General features: G+C 40.6%; 1 protein-coding gene across 2 annotated transcripts in view; it reads right to left on the bottom strand.

The window, feature by feature from the left end:
• Positions 1–24,420, bottom strand: part of LOC124709590 (tRNA (guanine(10)-N2)-methyltransferase homolog) — a 181,987-nt gene that overhangs the window by 156,396 nt on the left and 1,171 nt on the right. The gene's annotated exons all lie outside the window — the stretch shown is intronic.

The raw sequence follows: 24,420 nt of genomic DNA, 5'->3' as shown, positions 1-24,420 counted from the left end.
AATATGTGAGTCTCAACTTTATCTCCAATTATGAGAGAAGCTGACGAAATGACTTACAATTTGTGGTCTTATGGCTAGCATATCTATCTAGTAAGCAGGAGATCCGGGTCCAAGTCCCTGCTGAGGCACAAATTTTAATTCATTTCTTCAGCTGCTATAATTAGCAATTATTTCATATTATAAGGAAATACTTAAATTTCTCATCTTATGTGTGCTCTTGGTAAACTACTTGCCAAAGTCTGTTCTGCACATTCTCTCAACATAATGCTACTGACAAGGGAACCTCCCCATTGCACCTCCCTCAGATTTAGTTATAAGTTGGCACAGGGATAGGCCTTGAAAAACTGAACACAGATCAATCGAGAAAACAGGAAGAAGTTGTGTGGAACTACGAAAAAAATAAGCAAAATATACAAACTGAGTAGTCCATGCGCAACGTAGGCAACATCGAGGAGAATATGAGCTTACGAGTGCCGTGGTCCCGTGGTTAGCGTGAACAGCTCCGGAACGAGAGGTCCGTGGTTCAAGTCTTCTCTCGAGTGAAAAGTTTAATTTTTTGTTTTCAGACAATTATCAAAGTTCAGGCACTCACACATAATCAACTTCGCTCTCCAAAATTCCAGGTCATGTTCAGATTTGCTTGGACATATGCAGGATTTGACGGTCTACACACGGAAACATTTGAAAACATAAAAAAACATATGTTTTGACAGAGCACAGGGAAAACTGTGCGATTGTGAAACTGTTGCATTCATTTGTTGCAGTTTATGTGACAAACTCTTATGTTTTCATCACTTTTTGGGAGTGATTATCACATCCACAAGAAAACCTAAATCGTGCAAGGTAGAAGAATCTTTTTACCCATTCGCTAGGTGTGCAAGTTAGGTGGGTCGACAACATATTCCTGTCATGTGACGCACATGCCGTCACCAGTGTCGTATAGAATATATCAGACGTGTTTTCCTGTGTTGGAATTGGTTGATCTATGACCTTGCGATCAAATGTTTCCGGTTCCTACTGGAGAGGCACGTCCTTTCGTCTACTAATCGCACGGTTTTGCGGTGCGGTCGCAAAACACAGACACTAAACTTATTACAGTGAACAGAGACGTCAATGAATGAACGGACAGATCGTAACTTTGTGAAAATAAAGAAAGTAAAATTTTCACTCGAGGGAAGACTCGAACCAAGGACCTCTCGTTCCGCAGCTGCTCACTCTAGCCACAGGACCACGGCACTCCTCAGCTCACATTGTCCTTGATGTTGCCTATCCTGCACATGGACTACTCAGTTTGTATATTTTGCTTATTTTTTCATAGTTCCACACAACTTCTTCTTGTTTTCTCGATTGATCTGTGTTCAGTTTTTCAAGGCCTATCCACTGTGTCAATTTATAACTAAATCTGAGGGGGGTGCGATGGGGAGGTTCCCTTGTGAGCTAACATTTATAATTATGTGAAATGACTTTTCCATTCTTAGCTAATTCTGACTGATGGTGACCCTTTATTTTTACAATTTTTTCATCAAGGTCAGATCAACTATTTAGTACAGGGCCCATATGTGTTTCATTTAAGACAGCTGGACTTTGAAATAAATTATCAATTGCTGTTACAGTATGTCTTTATAATCTTAGTGGGAATGTCACTGTGAGAAATAAACCATTATGGGCATAACTACACCAAGTGCTCTCTATCAGTACTATCTAAGATGCAATCAACACAGAAATTTCTGCATGCAGTACCTTTCCAGTTATTTCTACTAAGTCTTTATTAAATTTAAAATATTTTCTGTTGGAGGTCTGTATACATACATTACTGATGACATACACAGTTACAAGTCTATTACTGAAGAATGGTACTCAAAGAGTTGTTCAATGGACTACTCATTTCTAAGTATGGCATGGACTTTAGTCCACTTTTTGTTCATAGACCCACATCCCATATCCCTACAACAGGTGTCCCACTCTTCAGGGGTCACAGGAAAAGTATTATAAAAGTCTTAATAAAAGAGGATGTGAAACCAAATTTGTAAATTTGTATACCTTTATGGTTCAGAGACAAAGGTACATTACAAGACATGCTAGAAATGACCTCCTCCACCTTTATATACAGTTCAACACAGAACTGCATGTTCATGAATGTTGCTTGACTGCCTGGCTTTCACAGCAGGTGTTCTCATGTAGCTCGTCAATGGTGCATGATTTGATGATTTATTCTTGTACACATTACCTTCATGGTGACCACATGGAAAAAAACCAGGGGTGGGGTGGGGTGTGGCCATGAAGTAAGGAGACCTTGAAGGCCATAATCCTTTTGAAACCACTCTTGTCAGGGAAAAAGGAGCCCACTGCAACCATACTCACTTTAGACATGTGGCACTTTGCTCCATCTTACTGGTACCAGTCAACTGTCCATTACTTGTCACCAAACTGGTTTACAAATTCACTAAACAATACCTGGAACACTTGACGGGTGACAGCGGAGTAAAAAAAAAAAATAGTCCTGTGATATGCTGCTGTGATAATGCACAGAACATGCTCCCACCTTCTGTGCATGAAAGGCTTCCTCAATGACTACATGCTGGTTTTACTACTCCAGGAACATGTGTTTCGTTACTTCACACAATATGGAAAGTGAAACTACACTTCATTACTCTACCACGTATACAGCAATATTCCTAGCCTTTCAGGGATAAATTGCTGAAGCCACAGGCAGTATGTTGGGCATTTATTGCAGTCAGTCTGCATCAGTTAATGAAAACTGTAAACTTGTAGGGATACAGGAGAGAATTTTTTTTCTGAGCAGCTATATGATACGTGCTACATGACAGTCCACATTCCTGTGATAAAAAGGGAAGAGACTTTACCCAGGACCACTAATGAGTGGGACACTCCACGTTATGCATTCACATAAGGTAAACTGTACAATGTCCAATTTTTGTTATTTTCAAATGATGTTCAGTTATGCATAACACACACACTATGTGATCATAAGTATCCGGACATCCCCAAAACATACATTTTTCATATCAGGAGCATTTTTCTGCCACCTACTGCTTGGTACTCCATATCAGTGACCTCAGTAGTCATTAAACATTGTGAGAGTGCAGAATGGGGTGCTCTGCGGAACTCATGGACTCTGAACGTGATAAGGTGATTGGGGGTAACTTGTGTCATACATCTGTATGTGATTTTTCCACACTCCTAAAGGTCCCTAGGTCCACTGTTTCTGATGCGACAGTGAAGTGGAAACAAGAAGGGACACGTACAGCACAAAAGTGTACAGGCTGACCTCGTCTGTTGACTGATAGAGACCACCAACAGTTGAAGAGGGTCGCAATGTGTAATAGGCACACATCTATCCAGACCATCACACAGGAATTCCAAACTGCATCAGGATCTACTGCAATTACTATGACAGTTAGGCAGGAGGTAAGCAAACTTGGATTTCATGGTCGAGCAGCTGCTCATAAGCCACACATCACGCCAGTAAAAGGCAAATGACGCCTCACTTGGTGTAACGAGCATAAACATTGGACGACCGAATAGTGGAAAAACGTTGTGTGGAGTGACGAATCACAGTACACAATGTGGTGATCCGATTGCTCGGTGTGGGTATGACAAATGCCCGGTGAATGTCATCTGTCAGCATGGGTAGTGCCAACAGTAAAATTCGGAGGCAGTGGTGTTATAGTGTGATCATGTTTTTCAAGGAGGGGGCTTGAACCCCTTGTTGTTTTGCGTGGCACTATCACAGCACAGGCCTACATTAATGTTTTAAGCACCCTCTAACTTCCCACTGTTGAAGAGCAATTCGGGGATGTCGATTGCATCTTTTAACACAACTGAGCACCTGCTCATAATGCGTGGCCTGTGACGTAGTGATTACACAATAATAACATCCCTGTAATGGGCTGGCCTGCACAAGGTCTTCATCTGAATCCTATAGAACACCTTTGGGATGCTTTGGAACGCTGACTTCGTGCCAGGCCTTACCGACCAATGTCGATACCTCTCCTCAGTGCAGCACACCATGAAGAATGGGCTGCCATTCCCCAAGAAACCTTCCAGCATCTGATTGAACATATGCCTGCGAGAGTGGAAGCTGTCATCAAGGCTAAGGGTGGGCCAACACCATAATGAATTCCAGCATTAGCGATGAAGGGCGCCACAAACTTGTAAGTCAATTTTAGCCAGGTGTCCGGATACTGTTGATCACATAGTGTATGTACAAACACCTTCAGATTTGTCAATTTACAATAGCAATCTAAGAAACTGAGTTCCTTATTCAACAAGCTTTTTAAGTTTCGATGTGACATTGCTGATTTATTATGATTTTTACTCTTTGCACTGTCCAAGCTGCTTGTTTCCACTAATTTATTTCATTATTTAACAAGCTTCTTCAGTTTTGTTGTGACACTGCCAACGTATTATGATTTTTGTCCTTTACACTGTCCAAGCTGCCATTTTTTTCAACTAATGTATGCCACTGTATTCAGCAACTCCGTCTTTCAAAAATATTTACATTTGAAGGGCTCAGTGAAATACTGTAAAACTCATTGAATGGAAACATAGTCTTCTGGTTACACTGAATGCTTCTGAAAATTAGATATCTACATAACCTCTCGCCACAAACATTCAGACGTAGGACAGCACTTTATGACGACGATGGTATTTGGTTTGTAGGGCTCTCCAGTACACAGTTATCAGCACCCATATAAATTCCCAATCTTTAAACAGTCTAGTCTCGCCACTTTCACAAATGACAATGAAATTATGAGGACAACAAAAACACCCAGTCCACAAGCGGAGAAAATTCCCGAACCGGCCGGGAATTGAACCCGAGACATGGTGACCCACAGGCAGCAATGCCAGCCACTAGACCATGTGCTGTGGGCACAGTACATTATGCTTGATGGCAAATGTTCTATAGAAACAAAAGTAACATTGAACGTACCCCAAGGGAGCATACTACGACCTCTAATGTTCTAAATATATATGCACAATATATCAGACAGGATAAGCAAAAAGACTTGGATAAAATAAATGGCAGCTCTCTCTAAACATGAATAAATGTACAATAAAGCATATACCAAAGAGAAAGAACTCGATACTATCCAAGAGCAAGATTAGTGGTGAACATGTTGAGCATGTTACATAGCATAAGTATTTAGAACTAATACTAAAAAGAGAGATAAAATGAAATGATCATGTAAGGTCAGTTTTCGGGAAGGCAACTGAAAAACTGTTTTCAACAAAATACTTGATTTGGGGCATTTCTTACAGGCCCAAGAGAGACATAATTTTCTCATTTGAATGAAGAGTATGCTCAGTGATATACTTGGGTTAATCCTATCCGCCTGGTATTCAGTATCCAAGGAGTTCTGTACTAATGTGGACATTACCCTTCCCATGAATATTTGCTAGCAAAAGGGCGTTCTTTGTCTTATAAAGAATGTAAAAACACCACCCACATTCAAAGCGAAATTAAGATAATGCATGGACTCTGCTTGCTAGTTACAGTGTATAGGATTACAAAGAATTCAGTCAACAGACTTACATAATTTACTTTTAAATAAGAAAGTGAGGCAAAAGGACTTTTTTTTTTAATTTTCAATTTAATTTGAATTATTATTTCTATTGTTTCTGTATATTTTTTCCTGTTACAAGTATATAACTAAATGCTAGGCTCAATAAATATGAGGTGTCCCATCATAAGAAGGGGATGTTTTATGCATAGAGTTGCAGTGGTGATCTAACAGTTAGAGCACTAGCCTCCAGCCCTGGAGGTGGTGGGTTTGATTCTGGGTATGAGCAGGGATGTTTCCTCATTCTGGTCCCTCCAGAATGGCCCCAAGTTTGTAGTACTGTAGTTCTTTCCCACAAGTAAAAAGTGGCCGCAGCAATAGGCCTGCCACAATCTCTTTCGTAGTGCTGTGGTGAAGAAAGGTTGCTCTCTCCATGAAGTCAGCCCAACAGTCCAGTCGAGGGCTTGTGCCACAGACTACATGTGAATAACTATGGTTGTAAACGTAACTGGAAAATTTTTGAAAGCATATATTTTTCTTGTCACACAAGGTGAATTTTTTACATGTGCATAAATGTTGTCTGCAGGAAGTACAAACAATTTACAGATGAAAATACCTCTACCACTTTCTTGTTTAACCAAGAGTTTGGTGAATAATTAACACTAATATCTTTTGCTAATGGAAATAATCTTCAGTAAATGTTTGTGGTCAGGACAGGCTGTCACATGCAGGTGTCAGAAGACGGAAAAGTAAAGATTATATACAAGGAAAAATATACCATGTCTACTTGGCTTCATTTGCCAAATAGTGCTGCCTGGCCGAACTTGGTGGAAGTACAGACACTCCAAATTTGTTGTCCTGTTTTGCTTGGTTAGTAACTGAAACTTTTCATGAATTTTGCAACAAACATGCTTCATTTTGTTAAAATAGCTCCATGAAATAATTACAATCTGATCATTGTAATTTAATTTAGTGTTAAGTGCTTCCCATTTGTTAAACTACATAAAAGCAAAAAACTTATACATAACATTTAATTAATATTGTGTTGCTACTTAAGAGGAACATAGACACATTAAAAGCTGAAATATACAGCAGTGATGTTGCACAGAGACGTCTATTTTTCAGTTCCTTATGAACCGAGTTTCGGCTTTCTAAGCCGTCCGCATCCAACTTAGGACTAAACAGAGAGTCACACATCAGCAGTATTTTATAGCTGTATAAAGATTGTTTTTCCAAACATGTGCTAAAGCTTATGACTATTATCTGTCTGACTATGAAATCTTCCACATTGGAGTCCTTGGATAAAAAGTTCTCGGTAAACCTGCATCATATCTGGATAACATGACTACCTCCATCATCGCAAGGTGCTAACTATCTAATCTACATCCATGTTCAGCAAAATAGTGTGAACTGAATATCAGAGGGTGCTTCCTATTGTACCCATTATTAGGGCTTCTTCCCATTCATGTACAGACCACATGGAATCACTGCTTAAATACATCTGTGGATGCTGTAATTAATCTAATCTTGTCTTCTCAATCCCTATGGGAGTGGTACAAAGGGGGTTGTACTACATTCCTAGACACATCATTTGACACTGGTTCTAGAAACTTTGTAGATGGACTTTCACAGGAAAGTTTGCATCCCACTTCAAATCTCCACCAGTTCAGTTTCTTCAGCATCTCAGTGGCACTCTCCCATGCGTCAAACAAACCTGCGACCATGTGTGCTGATCTTCATTGTATACATTCAATGTAGCCTGCTAATCCTATCTGGTGTGAGTCCTGCACACTTCAGCAATACTTTAGGATGAGTCACAGGTGATAAGCAAGCAATTTCCTTTGTAGACTGAGTGGGCTTCCTTATAGTATTATACTAATAAATAAAAGTCTTACACCTGCTTTACCTAAAATGGAGCCTATGTGATCGATCCATTTCACATCCCTACAAGGTGTTACATCTAGGTATCTGTATGAATTTGCTGATTCAAACTGTGACTCGTTGATACTGTAGTCATAGAATACTACCTTTTCTTCATTTCATGTAGAGCACAATTTTACATTTTTGAAAATTTAAAGCCAGTTAACAATCTCTGCACCACTTTGAGATCCTATCAAGATATGACTGAATATTTGTGTAGCTTGTTTTTAGGCGTGCTTTCATTATAGATAACTACATTATCTGCATAATGCCTGATGTTGTTATTAATATTGTCTGCACAGTCATTAAAGCCAACAATCTTGCCACAGTGTTAACAACAATTCCCGTCAGACCACCAAAATTAAGCATTGTCAGGTGGGTCTAGCACTTGGATTTGTGCCATCCAGTCTGCTGAGCGCTGTTGGCAAGTGGGATGCGCTCAGACTTTATGAGGCAAACTGAGGAGCTACCTGATCGAGAAGTAGCAGCTCCGATCTTGTAAACTGACAAATGGCCGCGAAAGCGGTGTGGTGACCACATGCCCCTCCACATCTGCATCTAATGACACCTGCGGCTGAGGATGACATGGCAGCTGGTTGGTACCATTGGGCCTTCAAGGCCTGTTCGGGTGGAGTTTAGTTCGGCATGATCATTAATGTCCAACATAAAGAGCAATAGTCTCAACACACTTCTCTGAGGTACACCTGAAGTTACTTCTAAATCTGCCAAAGACTCTCCGTCCAAGATAACGTGCTGTGTCCTCACTATCAAGAACCCTCCATCTAGTCACAAATTTCACTTCATACCCCATATGATCATACTTTTGATAAGCCTAGATGTGGTACTGAGTCAAATGTTTTTTAGAAATCAAGATACACTGCCTCTAAATGATAGTCTTGAACCATGGGTTTCAGGATGTTTTGTGAGAAAATGAGAGTTGGGTTTCACATACATTCTAAGATTCTACAATAAATGGATGTGAAGGATACTGGATGGTAGTTTTATGGATCACTTCTGGTATCCTTCTTGTAGACAAGTGTGATCTGTCTTTCTTCCAAGTACTGGGCATGGTTTTTTGTTTGAGGAATTTATGGTAGATTATAGCTAAAAGAGGGGCCAACTCAGTTGCAGATATGTTACATAATCTGATTTGGATTCCATGGCCCCTGAGGCCTTGTATCATCTTAGTGATTTCAGCTGTTTCTCAACACCTCTGACACTAATAACTATCTTCACAGAGGTGCAAGAATTAAATTGGAGCATTAATCATTGGTTTTTCTTTGTAAGAACATTTGAAAACAGAATTAAGCATTTCTGCTTTTGCTTTGCCACCCCTTAATCTGAGTCACCCAGTCCATGAGTGTATGAACACTAATTCTGGTACCAGTAACAGCCTTTACAAGCCACCAAAATTACTTTATATTTTGTGTGAGATCCTTCAATAATCTGCTACAGTAGTCACTGAAGGCTTGACAATTGTCCTCCTGGCAGCCAAACACATTCCATTCAGATTCTCTCTATCTCAAGCCCTTTGGTTTGTTTTACACATATTATGCAATAGTCCCTGTTCGTTTAGAATTTGTACCATTGAGGGTTCTTTGCATTATAACCTGTTCTATTGGGCACATATCTATCAAATGAATGGTCAATTATTTTGTGAACCTCAGCCACAATTCTTCTACACATGCCTCTCCAGAGCTAACTGTTTTGAGTTCCTTATTGAGATAAGACTCTACTGCCTCTTTATCTAGTTTGCTGGAAATACTCAAAAGTATAAGAATACACAGGTATGGTATATAGGCAAAAATACAGAAGTTGGTGAATGAAATGAACAGAAAAAGGATAGGGAGGGAGGGGGAAGGGGATGGGAAGGGAGAGGGAAGGAGAGAGAGGGAGGGGGAAGGGGAGGGAGGGAGAGGGAAGTGGGGGAGGAGAGAAAGAGAAAAAAAGAGAGAGAGAGGGGGGGGGGGGGGCTATTACACAATTTACATAATGTCTATTATCTTACAGCATGAATAATACGAATTGGCTGCTGCCACTTTAGCAGGGGTGAATAATCGAACTGTGTTTGGTCATTAAGGATTCTGTAACTAGTGCTCAATGATAGCTAAAATTTGAAGTAATGTTAGTTATCTGCCTTTACTTGCTCTATGGAGTACATCCCATTTAATATCGTACAAATGACACTCATTCAGAGCTTATTCTGCAAAGTTGGAATATTTCTTTTATAGTCTCCTACTCCTTTCATGTTCTCTGTTAAGGCCATCTTTATACAGATGGCTGCAGGATCCTGGCTGTTCGGTATAACAGATGGAATCAAATCATCTTTAGCCATCTAAATTTCCAGTTGTTATCTTAATTGAGCAACCAGTTTCAGCACTACATCACGTCAGTCATATTTAGGCCCCCTGACCGATGTGAAGGAAGAATCTCACCTCTGGTCCAGTCAAAATTGGGGTCAGCATTCAATGACTGGTATCCATAGATTTTAGACACAGTGATCCCTTTGATCATCATTTATTGACAAGCGATTTTTTAAGTGGGGGAGGGGAGGGGGTGGATCCCACCCTAATCACAAAATGTCATACCCAATGGCCCGGGTTCGATTCCTGGCTGGGTCGAAGATTTTCTCTGCTCAGGGACTGGGTGCTGCGTTGTCCTTATCATCATCATTTCATCCTCATCGACATGCAAGTCGCTGACGTGGTATCAACTCGAAAGAGTAGGTTCGTACACATACCTTAGGAAATCCACATGACTTTTCTGTTCTGAGTGATATTAGCTGATATTTTTATTGAGCAATCACCTCTACCATTCCAGCCGAGCATTTGCACAATGACTGGAAGGAGGAACTGCATTTAGATTTTTTGTAGCAAAACAATTTTAGGGGTCTAGGTTTAATATCTTCACCTTTTGTCTGTCTCCTTCTGTTTGCTACTGTCATGCTAATACAAACAATCATTGTCCCTGTATTGAAATCACTACACAATGCTGTGCAATGTGTTCATATACTTCTGCATTAAAAGTAATTAACTGCCTAGTGGAGCACTTTGGAGCACGGCAGTCCCTGTCTTTCAGTACATGAGGTCTGCCCCCCTTTTTTCCCCCACTTCACAGTCATATCACCAAAACTCAACTCGGGCAGCTTTAGAAGCATTGAAATGTCCCTTATGGATTGGTTACTTAGGTGACATTCAATGATTAATCCACATATGAAGTCAATGAACTCTCCTGGCCAACCCATTTTGCTGCTAATACTTCTCTACTGGCAACATAGTACTCCCTACCAACTTTTAGACTGGTAAGTCTGCCTCTCGTGACATCTATTGGTCAATTCTGCATTCCAGATACTTCTGACCAGATAATGTAGATAACAGGCATGGCACTATGGAATGGGGGACTGCATGTTTCAGAGTTACAGGATGCTGAGAACTGGCAGGTATCACTGTGCCTGTACAAGTTATTTTCCTCCAAATCTTAAACAAACGTTTCTACTCTATAATTTCAATGGTAAGGTTTATGAAGTTTAGTGAATATTCTCCCAACTAGAATGCAAACTTAATTTTACTGTGGTAAATTTTACTGCCACCAGGAGGGTGTGGGGCAGGGTGGTGGAGAAGGGGGTGCGGAGGGGGCAGGGGAGCGAAGAGAGGAGCAGGAAAGGGGGGAAAAACAAACACTGGAAACTCCAGGTCAGAATATCAACAATGTAAGAAAAAAGAAAGATTGCTGCTCACCATAGAAATGACATGTTGAGCTACAGACAAGAACAACAAGAAGACTGTTACACATTTAGTTTATGGCCAAAGCCTTCTTTAGAAAGGGAAATTATTCTAGCTTCAACAAACTGTGTACAGTCAGTTAGATAGGTTATTGATAAAAGACCCTCCGAGCCCTTATTACCTGAAAACTTTATGTAAAGTTTTAAACAAACATGTTTGTATAAGGAGACTATGAGTCCTAAAGTACAACACTCTGCTAGGTTTATGGACAGTAAACTGTGCTTGTGGATAGCCACCACTAGACAATTAAACATTTCCAACTTTTAATAGGTAGATTGCTACTCACCATGAGGATGACACGTTGAGTTGCAGACAGGCAGAACGAAAAGTTTCTTACGCATTTAGTTCATGGCCAAAGCCTTCTTCAGAAAAAGGAAACACACAAGGAATGGAAAAGGAGAGGAGCAGGGAAGGGGAAACAGGGTCATGTGCATTGGTGAGCCATTGAAATCAAGCATGTTATGTTCAGCTCACTGTTCTGCCACACAGTAGTCTACTTTTCTCTTGATGGTGGCCATTCATCAAGGCGTACCACTGTTTAGTAGTCAAACCAATATAAAAACCTTTGCCACAATTGCAGCGCAGCTGGTATATGACATGGCTGCTTCCATAGGTGGTCTGGCTTCTGATGCAGTAGAAGTAGCCTGTGACTTGACCTCTCTATCCTTCCCCAGCTTCCCTTCTAAAAACACCAGTCTTTCAGTAAAAGAAAGTGCAGCCATACACAACCTCAAAACAAATCCTCACCTAATCATCCTACCTGCAGACAAAGGGTCCATCACTGTCATTGCGCATCACAGTGACTACCTGGCGGAAGGCCTCTGCCAATTATCTGACTCCTCCACCTATAAACTCTGCAAGAGTGATCCAATCCCAGAAGTCCAACACAACCTCCAATCCCTACTTAACACTAGAAGTACCGAACTTCGCCATGTGGGTCATTTTTTACCCACAGTAGAAAATCTCCGTTTTATTCATATTTAGGTGGTGTTTTGAGTGTCTTCATGTTGACAATATGAACAGTACACTGTCAAACATAAATTTTCACAAGTAAACTTTTTTTATTTTAAATTTTACAGAAGAAATTCCACAATCTTTCATCAACTGTCATTAAAACAAGTAAGTAAAACAATGTTATAATTTTTTCTTTATAAAAAGATTGAAACAGAATCAAAACATATTTTTACGTGAGTATTAATAGTATTTTTACTTTTATAGAAAAATAAGGTAAGTACAAAATATTTGCGAAAGATTCTAAAATGCAGCAGGTGATTAAAATGCCCTGCATGTTTTCTTGCTTATCAAGGAACTAAAACATAAGAACGGATAGCTTCAGCCTATAAGTATAAATATTTAGAAATATTACAGAACAAGGACTTGACAGAATTGCCTAACCTGGAACTCAGACTTTCGACAAGTTTTTGGTCGGCAACTTTTGCACACATATTTGCACTTGAACCATACACCTGATGTTTTCTTTCCCTTTGTTGTTTTGTTGTTTCCTGGAAACCTGAATTTGACATGACCTTCTACTTCCATATCGGCCAGCACCGGTATTGAGTGCCTAAAAGGGGAGATTGATTTTCTCTCTGCAGTTTGTAAGAGGCAGCAAGCTCATCTGCGACTCTGAGGATAAAGTTCTGAATTTGATAAGGCCTTTCCCATATTGGCTAGTGCCGGTATCGAGTGCCTGCAAGGGGAGACTGGCTCCTGTCTGCAGTTTGTAGAGGGCAGCAAGCTCATCTGCTATGCTGAGGATAAAGTCCTGATGTGAAATCTTCTTAGATGTAAGTAACTTAAAAATTGTGTGAGCATTGATCACGGCAAGGTTAAGAATATTGCAAAATACATGCACAGGCCATCGGTGGGTGCCAGCTCGGACACTGTAGTGTCTAGCCATTTGGTCAACTATATTGACTCCATCATTAGTTTCATAATAAAACTTCACCATTTCTGGAAGTTTCTTCTCGCTATTCTCATTCATCTGACATCTGGCATGCATTTTTTTTTTCTTTTTCCCTTGGTATGCTGTGAGAAGATTGTCACCGGACTTGTAAGAGTGTTGCATACAATGTGTTGTCTCCACTTCACGTTCCAGGAAGGGCCTCCTTGAGTGACCTCCAAAGACCAACTAAACTTGTTCCTTTTTGTTTCAGCTCATCTGCCTGTTTCATGGAGGTGAAGAAGTTGTCAGTCGTTATGTCCCGTAAGGGCGACGCACCTGACATCTGCTATTGTGTTAAGAGAACTGTTGGCAGTGCCCCAGACAGCAACGTAGAAGGGGATGGGGGGTTTCCCATGGTATAATATGTTATTCTTAGCTTCCCAGTCTCACTCCATAGGTCTGCATGTTGCCAGTACATAGTAAACAGAAAGCCGTGCTGTATAAAGTATCATCCAACCTCTGAATATTTTATATTTCATGTTCTTTTTGGTCCAAAGTATCATAATATACTCTAACATCTCGTGAACAATGTCGAGGCATGCCCAGAAACTATTTAGTGTCTGAAAACTGGTGTTAAAATGTGTATGGGTAAAAAATAACTCACATGGTACTACTGGTATAACAGGTAAATTTTTCATACTCCTACGTGAGCTAGGGGGATGAAATTTTGGTGAGTTGTACAACCTCATAAATGGTGAAAAGTCACAGGAGCGTTTGGTTATGCGATGATTATGGAGGGCACTACGGTCCTCGAAAAACCATCGTGGGTCAAAAATGTCCCATGTGGTCTTTGGCCCTTTCCGAAACCTGTAGCTTGAATCCATTTCTCTCCTCACCTCTGTGACACCCCGCACACCCACTTTGAAACATGCTCTCCAAAATCCACAAACCCAACAATCCTGGACACCCTATTTTAGCTCGTTATTGTGCCCCCACTGAAACAATTTCAGCCCTCACTGACCAACAACTCCGACCACTTGCCTGTAATCTAGCCTCCTATGTAAAATATACCACTTCCTTCACCAAATCTCCACTGTTCCCACCCTTCTATCTCCTGGACCCCTACTCATCACTGTTGATGCCATCTCCCTACACACCAACATCCCTCATGCCCATCGTATTACCACTATTGATCACTACCTTTCCCAATGTCCTTCAACTCCAGACCCACAACTCATACACCTTACAAACTTTGTCCTATCTCACAACTAATTCTCCTTTGAAGGTACAGTGTACAAAGAAATCCACGGCACTGCCATAGACCTGCATGACACCCTCCTATGCTAACCTGTTCATGAGCCATCTACAGGAGACCTTCCTAGCCTCCCAAAATGCCAAATCCTTCATCTGGTTCAGGATCACTGATGATCATGATCTGCAAATTGGGCCAAGACACCCTATCCTCATTCCTTCACAACCTCTATACTTTCTCTCCCACACACTTCTTCTGGTCCTCTTCGACCCAGCATCCTACCTTTTGGACACTGACCTTCTCCTCTCTGATGGCTCCAATCACTCCTCTGTCCACATTAAACCCACCAACCACTAACAGTACCTGCATTTCAACAGCTGTCATTCTTTCCGCACCAAGAAGTCCCTCCAATACAGCCTGGCCACCTGGAGAAAAGTGAAAAGAAATCCCTTGACCATTATGCTGAGGGTCTCACCAAGACCCTCAAAGGCAGATGCTATCCCCAGTGCAAACCGATCAGCTGTGCTGTTTCTCCACACAGCCCCTATCCCCCACCACCCCCAACGACCCACTACAAAGGAGTGCCCCCTTTGTCACCCAATACCACCCTGGACTGGTATGCCTGAAACACATTCTTCATCGGGGATTTGATTATCATTGCGAGCTGAAATGAGGAACATCCTACCAAGGATCCTTCCCACCCCTCCTAAAATGGCGTTCCATCAGCCACCAAATTTCCACAACATCCTAGTCCATCCTTATAACACTCCCAAACCCAAACCCGTGCCATTGGGATCAAATCTCTGAGGAAGACCCAGGTACAAGACCTGCCCAATCCACCCACCCAGAACATCCTATTCCAGTCCTATCACAAGCTTATCCTACCTCTTCAGAGGCCGGATCATCTGTAAAAGCAACCATGTGATGTACCAGCTCTGCTGCAGTCACTGCACAGCTTTTTATATTGGTGTAACTACCAACCAGCTGTCTACCAGGATGAATAGCCACCACCAAGCTGTGGCCAAAAGCAAAGTAGGTCACCCTGTGGTGCAACATGGAGCTGAACAGAACATGCTTGATTTCAATGGCTGCTGCACAACCCAGGCCATCTGGATCCTCCTCTCCACCACCACTTTTTCTGAACTGCACATGTGAGTATTATCCTTAAAGCCAATTTTCCACTTCCAAAATTATCCTGGCTTTAATCTACTGTCCCCACATCCTCAACCCAAAAGTTTCCACAACTTCTCTCCTGTCAGCTTCTCCCTAATCATCCCCTTAGCCTCTTTGTGTGCTGCCCTCTGCCAATGCAAACACCCGTGTTTCCCCTTCCCTGCTCCTCTCCTTTTCTGCTCCGTCCCCTCCCTCCCCACCTCACGTCCTTCTAATGCTGCGCCTGGTGGCAGCCAGCCCCATTCGGCATGACAGATGCATGCTTTGTGTGTGTGTGTGTGTGTGTGTGTGTGTGTGTGTGTGTGTGTGTGTGTATTTCCTTTTATGACTTTGGCCAAAATCTAAATGTGAAAAAAAGTTTTCATTGTGCCTGTCTACAACCCAACGTGTCATTCTTATGGTGAGTAGCAATCTACCTATGAAAAATTGGAAATGTTTAATTGTCTAGTGGTGCCTATCCACAAGCACAGTTTATTGTCCATAAACCTAGTAGAGCAATGTACTTTAGGACTCATAGTCTCCTTATACAAACATGTTTGTTTAAAACTATACAAACTGTTTTCAGGTAATAAGAGACTCAAAGGGTACTTTATCAATAACCCATCTGACTGACTGTACAGAGTTGGTTGAAACTTGAATAATCCTTCTTTAAGTATGTCTAAGATGTTGTTTGTGTCCAATGGAAATGTTCTGTTAAAATTTCCATAGCCTCGCCAACAGGAATATTGAAAATAGGCTGCTGATGTCAAACAAGATTAGCTTGCACTAGGTGGAATAGGTACAGCTCTTAATTCTTCCACTAATGCAAGCAAATTAGGTATTCTAAATTTTGGTTTAACTCTGGCTATTGTCAAACAAGGTGCTGAAACTGAAAACACTACAAGCCTTACTAGAATATCTTTGAAAGCCCATACTATTTGGGTGCTATAGGATTCATGTTTGTGAGGTATTTGGAGTTACTATCAGTAAATATGGACTGGCTGACTGTAATAAAGTTCTTCACTTCCAAAGAATATTTCTCTGTAGGATTGTAGGGTACCTCACGGAATTCTGTAGAATTGAGGCATGTAAACAGTTTTTCAATATATTCTGACCAATCAAGTAACACTAAAACTGTTTCCCCTGTCAGCTTTTTTGGCAATCACATCTTGTGGTCAACACTCTTTGCTGCCTACAAGTGCAGAATTCCCTCAGTTACCTAACAGTCACAATGACATATTCTATGAAAGTCAAGAACCTTATTAAAACCTGCCAGTCCATACTAACAAACAGTAATTCAAAGCTATATGCACTGTCAGAAAAAATGCAACTCTCTCAAGGGCTATGTTCCGTGGACCAGGGAATAATATGTACATACTGACGGGTTGTAGTGGTAGTGAATGATTTGTCAGTGTCATCAATGATCAGTTGGTGCCCAAGAGGCTTGTTTTCTGCCCCATTTTTTCTCTGCAGGTAGTAATTGTGCTGAGTTTAGCAGTGAACACTAATTGCAATATTCACTGCCAATGAGTGTGTACTCCTGTTGAACAATACAATCACCTGAATAGGGTTGCATTGTAGGCCTGCAGAGAGCAGGATGGGTGCGTCAACATACCACTGCAGATATTGGGCACAATACACCGGGGGTATGTCGCTGGTTTCAGCAGTGGTTTATGGAACATTCTCACATCTGTAGACCAGGTGCTGGATGTGAATTGTTCAAGCAGCGATGGCCAACCAAATACTGTCCAGGGAAAAAATATTGCCCAGGGAAGAAATCGGGGCACATGTTACACCTACTGTGTAACAAAGGACTATTTGGGAACCGTTTGCTTGCAGCAGGACTGAGATCACATGTGCCTCTGTCCAGGCAGACACCAACACAAAATACCACCAAGCACAGCTACTCTCGTGTTGTGAAAGAGCTGACTGGAGGGTGGAATGGCACTCTGTTTTCTTCAAGGATGGCAGCAGGTTCTGTCTGTATGTGAGTGATGGACGTAAATATGGACAGTGTATACCTGGTGAGCTGTCTATTCTGGAGAGCATGTGCCCATGAGACACAGGCCCCAAACCAGCCTCATGGTTTGGGAAGTATATTATGTGTTCATGTTAAATATTTTTCCTGACAAAAGACATAGTGCAAAAATTTGAAAATTCCACCACTACTACATCTAGTCTACATCACTACACTGCACTTCATACTGAAGTGCCTGGCAAAGAGTTCATCAAACCACTTTCACACTTTTTCTCTACCCTTCCACTTTCTAATAGTTCCCAGTAAAAATGAATACTTAAATCTCTCCATTCAAGCTATGATTTCTCGTATTTTATTCCAGTGATCATTTTGATCTATGTAAGTGGGCATCAACAAAACATTTTTGCATGCAGAGGAGAAAATTGGAGATTGAAATTCCATAAAAAATCTCACCACACCAAAAAAGCCTTTGTATTAATGAGAGTCAACCCAACTTGCATATCATATCTGTAACTCTTTCTGTATTTCACAATAGTACAAAATGAGAGGACAAACAATCATAGCGTAGGCAGCCTCTTCAGTGGTTTTGTTGCGCCTTTAAAGTGTTTCTAGCAATAAAACACAGTCTTTGATTTGCCTTCCCCACAACATTAGCTATGTGATTGTTCCAATTTAAGACATATGTAAATGTTACCCCTAGGTACTCAGTTGAATTGACACCTTTGGATTTGTGTGATTTATTGTGCAACCAAAATTCCTTTTAGAACTCAAGTGGATAATCTCATACTTTTCATTATTTAGAGTCAACTGCCACTTTTCGCACCTGGCAGATATCTTGTCTAAATAATTTTGCAGTTGGTTTTTACCTTTTGTTGACTTAGATGGTAAATGACAGAATCATCAGCAAACAATCTAAGAAGGCTGTTCAATATGTCTCCTAAAACATCTGAATAGTTAAGGAACAGAAGAGGGCATAAACAATTCGCTGGGGGTTGCCAGCTATCACCTTGGTTTTACTCATTGACTTTCTGTCAAATACTCTGAACTGTGACTTTTCTGACAGGAAATCGTGAATCCAGTCACATAACTGAGATGATACTCCATAGGAATACTGAACGTAACTTTTGAAACTCTGTCAACATGTCTTCATTGTCATTAATATTAACATTTATTTGGGTCATTCGTATCTAATTGCAAACTGCTGATATAAGAGTGCCCTGATAAAAATGAGCAGCTACAAGCAGCATCCTTCATCACATAAAACAACTAAAACTCCTGGAAGCAACTGCTGGCAAGTAAAGAATATCAGACATCACCTTAGTTTTATTTTCTGTTGCTGAAGGGTACCTGCATTAGGGATACCCGACAAATCAAGGTGCTGCTCTTCATGATAGAGTGTGATAAGAAGATTAGTGGCTAACATGCTGTCAGCAATGAGATCATCACAGATGAAGCAGAAGCTTGGCATAAGGAATTCTGGGGAAGGAAATCACCTGCGCCCTTCTGAAGAAACCACCCCAACATTTGCCTTAAATGATGCAGGGAAATAATGGAAAACCTAAATTGCCAGAAACAGACTTGAATCTTCATCCTCCCAAATGCAAGTTCAGTGTACTAACTACTACATCACCTCCCTTGTTGTTAAAGTGTGTACAAACTCTTAAGTTTTTAACTGGAAGAAGCATCACTTGTAAAATAAGTTCACTGACCATAGCCATTAATAAAGTATTCTTAGGGGTACAATGACACAATAACACTTAGTTTATCAGAAAACATGGGCATTATCTTTTTCTCCATTATCAACCCACAATTTATTGTGTCACTGAGTAGGGTAGTTGCCACTATGCTATCTGTCTTGTTACAGAATTTCAATGCTTCTACATTTCATTGAAGAATGATGTAAAAAGGACACTTACACGTATAACAGTATCACCTGACAAACTGCAAGCCTTGTAGTTTTCAGTCTGCATTCACTACACCTTCAACGAAGACACATTCTTTGTTTCCAGGCATTCATGCAGTACAGTAAGCATAGATCCCACAAAGCATCAACTTTGACTGTATAGTTTTCACACCCAGTCAGAGGAACAAAAACTGCTTGTTCAATAACAATGTCAATATGATTAGTGCTCGCTGCTTTTGCTCGTGGCCATACAACAATCAGCCTTCTCTGAACTCTTGTGCCAGTGACTATGCATTTGTCACATCCACAACACCACCACAACTGCAAGTTTTATTGCAGATGTTCACGACGCTGGATACATACTGTACCACATAAGCAGAAAAACAGATAATACATAATATGAAAGTTCTGGCAGAATGTAAATAATTTAGGAGTAGGTGACACAACTCACCTGATAGCAGAAGCGTTGAGCCATTGACAGGCTTGCTCAAACCTACACATCCCCTGTCCCGTGCTAGTCCACGAGCCCAAAGGCAATCTCAGTACTGTGTGTCAATCCCGCACAACGTAGGGGTAGAATTTTGCCATGTTAAGTATTGGAAAGTCCTCCAGCAGTGAAAGGGACACTTTCCAGACTTTTGTGGACTCAAATAGGTTCTATTTTTAAGATGACCACTGTACCTAAGCGTAATTAGAAAGTACAAGAATTTGCAACACCTACCTCACTTCTCTTGTGGCAGTATAACACCATATTGTGAGCACCAGGTGTTACTGAATACAACACATGTGAGTAGAAATAGAAGATGAATACTGTATGAATGAAACTGGTTACACTGTGAAAGGTTCTGCAGTTGTGACAGGTTCCATGTTAACCGAGGAAAAACTATGACCACAATACACTGGGATTTCTTGTCCACTTTTATTACCAATACGAGTGACTTCATTGAGGAGCCCTCAGGGTTTTGCACAGATCAGTGCAACTCTGATCACCGAATTTTGATACACTAAAGCCATTGAAATTAAAACCAATGTACTGTAGGCCACAGGCTAAGCTACAGATCTGTCTTTCACCATAACTTAAATTCCAGAAAATAATATATACCCACATAAAATATTGTTTGTATTCTATTCTCTTCCTGCTTGTGTATGTATAACATCAATACCACATCATTGGGTCAGAGGACGAAGCTGACATACAGAACCAGTAGGTTCAGTTGATCCAAATTCTTACTTTCCTCAAACAAAAGGACAAATAGAAACATATGTGTTAACATCATAAACTAGATGTCATTTGAAAGTGTGTATTATCACAGAATATTGATCCTTGTGGGCTACCTAAACTAAAGTGTTTGATTACCTTTATCCAATCAGTCACTCACAATAACCCACCAGGCTATTGTTAAGACACTTAGAAGCTTGGCACTCTCTTAACTTTGCAAACTTCACAGGCTGCCAAAGACACTTGGAAAGTCACCCATTATAGCGACTGCATACTTTTCTTGGTATGGTATCCACAAAAGACTGGCAAAAGTAGCTAGAATGTCAACCACCGCATACTTTCTTGGCATGGCATCCACAAAAGGTTGACAAAAGCACCTGGAAAGTCGATCATCAGACTTCATAAGTTCTTGGCATGCTACCCACCACACCAAATGAATTGCCTGATAGTCTACATCAATATTCTGGAAACCACTGCGAAGTGCTTGACAGAGGGTGTGTCCCGTTGTACCAGTTATTGGGGTTTCTGCTGTTCCATTCACATATGGTGCGAGGAAAGAATGACTGACCAAATGGCTCTGAGTGTGCTATAATTATTCTGATCTTTACTCATGAACCCCATGTGAGCAATACATAAGGGGTTGTAGTATATTCCTAGAGTCATCATTTAAAGCCGGTTCTTGAAATTTTATTGGTAGACTTTCTTGGAATAGTTTACATCTATCTTTGATAGTCTGCCAGTTAAGTTTCTTCTGCATCTCTATGATTCTCTCCAACGGGTCGAACAAGCCTGTGACTATTCATGCTGCCCCTCTCTGTATATGTCCAATATCACCTGTTAGTCCCATTTGATATGCATCCCACACAGTTGAGCAATATTCTAGGGTGGGTCACATGAGTGATTTGTAAGCAATCCCCTTTGTAGACCAACTGCACTTCCCCAGTAGTCTACCAATAAACAGAAGTCTACTACCTGCTTTACCGATGACTGAGCCAATGTGATCATTGCATTTCATATTCCTACAATGTGTTACATCCAGGTATTTGTATGAGTTGGCATATTCCGATTGCGACTCAGTGATATTACAGTCGTAGGATACTATCTTTTTTTGTCTTGTGAAGTGCACAACTTCAGATTTACAAACATTTAAAGCAAGCTGCCAATTTCTGTACCACTTTGAAATCCTATCACGATCTGACTGAATATTTATGCAGCTTCTTTCAGACAGTGCTTCATTACAAGTAACTGCATCATCTGCAAAAAGTCTGAAGTTACTATGAATACTGTCTGCAAGGTCATAAAATACACAAAATGAACAGCAAGTGTCCTAACACAGCTCTCTGGGACACAGCAGAAGTTACTTCTAATTCTGTCAATGACTTCCCATCCAAGATAACATGCTACATCCTCCCTATCCAAAATCCTCAGTCCAGTCACAAATTCCACTTCATACACCATACAATTGCACTTTTGAAAAGCTTAGATGAGGTACTCAGTCAAATGCTTTTCAGAAATCAAGAAATACTGCATCTACATGACTGCCTTGATCTGAAGCTTTCAGTGTGTCATGTGAGAAGAGTGAGAGTCGAGTTTCATATGATAGATGTTTTCAGAATCCATGCTAATTGTCATGGAGGAGGTCATTCTGTTCATGTCTGAATTCAGAATATGTTCTGGGAGTCTACAACAAGTTGATGTCAAGTATATTGGACAGTAATTTAATGGATAACTTCTGCTATCCTTCTTGTAGACGACTGTGACCCATGACTACTCAGCACGGATTTTTGTTCCAGGAATCTATGATAATCAGGAGAGGGGCTCACTTAGCCATAAATTCAGTGTAGATGCTGACAAGTATTCCACTGGGCCCTGGAGCTTTGTTCAATTTTACGGATTTAAGCTGTCTCTCGACACCAGTGACATTGATGCTTATTTCACTCATCTTTTCAGTGGTACAATGATTAAATGGGAGCAATTATCCCCAGTTTTCCTTTGCAAAGGAACATTTGAAAACAGAGTTGAGAAGTTCAGCTTTTGCTCCGCTTTCCTCGATTTGAGTTCCTGTCTCATTTGCTAGGGACTTGACACTAACTTTGGTGCCACTAAAAGCCGTTACACATGACCAGAAATTCTTCGGGTTTTGTGAAAGATCACTTGCACTATTCTGCTATGGTAGTCATCGAAGTTTTCACTCTCTTAACAGACATGTTTCATTCAGCATTTTTCTCTATAGTCGTACGCTTTGTTTTACAACCTCTATGCAGTGGTCTCTGTTTCTTTAGAAGTTTCTTTACAGTAAAAATATATCATGGAGGGTCCCTCCCACAATAAACTATTCTGCTGGGTATGTATCTATCCAGTGCATGTCAACTAGACTTTTAAACCTGAGTCATAGTTCCTTTACATGCTCCTGCTCTATGATGAAAATTTCAAGTTTCTCTTTCAGATATGATGCTATTGATTTTTTGTCTCATTTACTGAACATATATATTTTTCTGCTTGATTTAGTTGTCCTTTGTACTTTGGTTATCTTTGCTGTGACAACCATGTCACTGATACCAGTATTGATGTAGGTATCCTCAAAGAGGTCAGGTCTCTTAGTTGCCATTACATACAATAAATTTCCCTCATGAGTGGGGTTATAAACTACCTGTTCTACATATTTTCAGAGAAGGCATTTAGTAATGTTTCACAGGATGTCTTATCCTTGCCAACACTAACAAAACTGTAATTTTCCCCAATTTACTGTTGGATGACTAAAGTTCTCAACTCTATGGGACAAGCCCAGAAAGTTGCAGCCTAGCTTGTCACAGAATCTTCGAAGTCTATGGTTCAGTCCCTCCACTCGACTCAAAGCCAAGGAGCCATAATCAACTTTTGGGACAGTGCTACTGTTCTACTCAATACTCTCTGACAGTTACTAGAATGTACCAACTATGACCTCTCAGCCAGGATAATGGGCATAATTTGTTCCAAAATACAACACACTCTGCAGTTGGCTGCATCCCGTTCCCTCAATGGCTGTCCGAATAGCCTCTTCAACATACTGAATGAGGCTCCTAGACATACACACTTGAGTCCAACTGGTGTCCTTTCCTATCCCTTGCTGCCATTTCCCTCAGGAGGAACATCATTTACCATACATCTGATATGCTGATGATTAATAGAGCCCTACCCTTGCATTTGCCTTCTCGACACTGGACAAAACAGGTTTATCCAAAAAAGGTGAAGTGTGCCCATTGGATCAGTTTCAACGAAAGATAGCACTTCAAACTACTGTAGTATGTAAAATATTTTGTAAACATAATTTTTGTCATCTTATAATGTCTGGCATTTGCAAAAGCAATCACTGTATTGGGTCCATGCAAAAAAAGTAGATAAATAAAATTTATTTTGTATATATCTTGGCTATTTTGTATATATCTTGGCTCAGTCTAGATCCCTGAAGGTTCTCCTTCTTCATAGGCTCTACAGGAGATGAAGAAAGAATAAATGCAGTGTAGCCTTACTTTTTTTTAATGATCACCTGAGGCATAGTGGATAGACACACAGCACAGAGGTTTACTAGAAATGCAAACTCATTCGCAAGACAAATATATATTTGCAAAATAACTATTCTGTAGTGGAATGGAATGAACAACACATCAAAGTTTCATACTGTTCCACCTACAAGTGGTGCAAGGAAAGAATGGTTTCTGGCAATGAACCCATGCATCTGAACAGCATTTCACTGTGAGTTACAACAAGGATTTTGTAAAAGATCTGAGTTCTGTAAACAAACTGCAGTTTCCCAGCATCCTAACA

Source organism: Schistocerca piceifrons, chromosome 1 (assembly GCF_021461385.2).
Source record: "Schistocerca piceifrons isolate TAMUIC-IGC-003096 chromosome 1, iqSchPice1.1, whole genome shotgun sequence".
Classification (NCBI taxonomy): domain Eukaryota; kingdom Metazoa; phylum Arthropoda; class Insecta; order Orthoptera; family Acrididae; genus Schistocerca; species Schistocerca piceifrons.
This window is presented reverse-complemented; position numbering and strand designations above follow the sequence as displayed.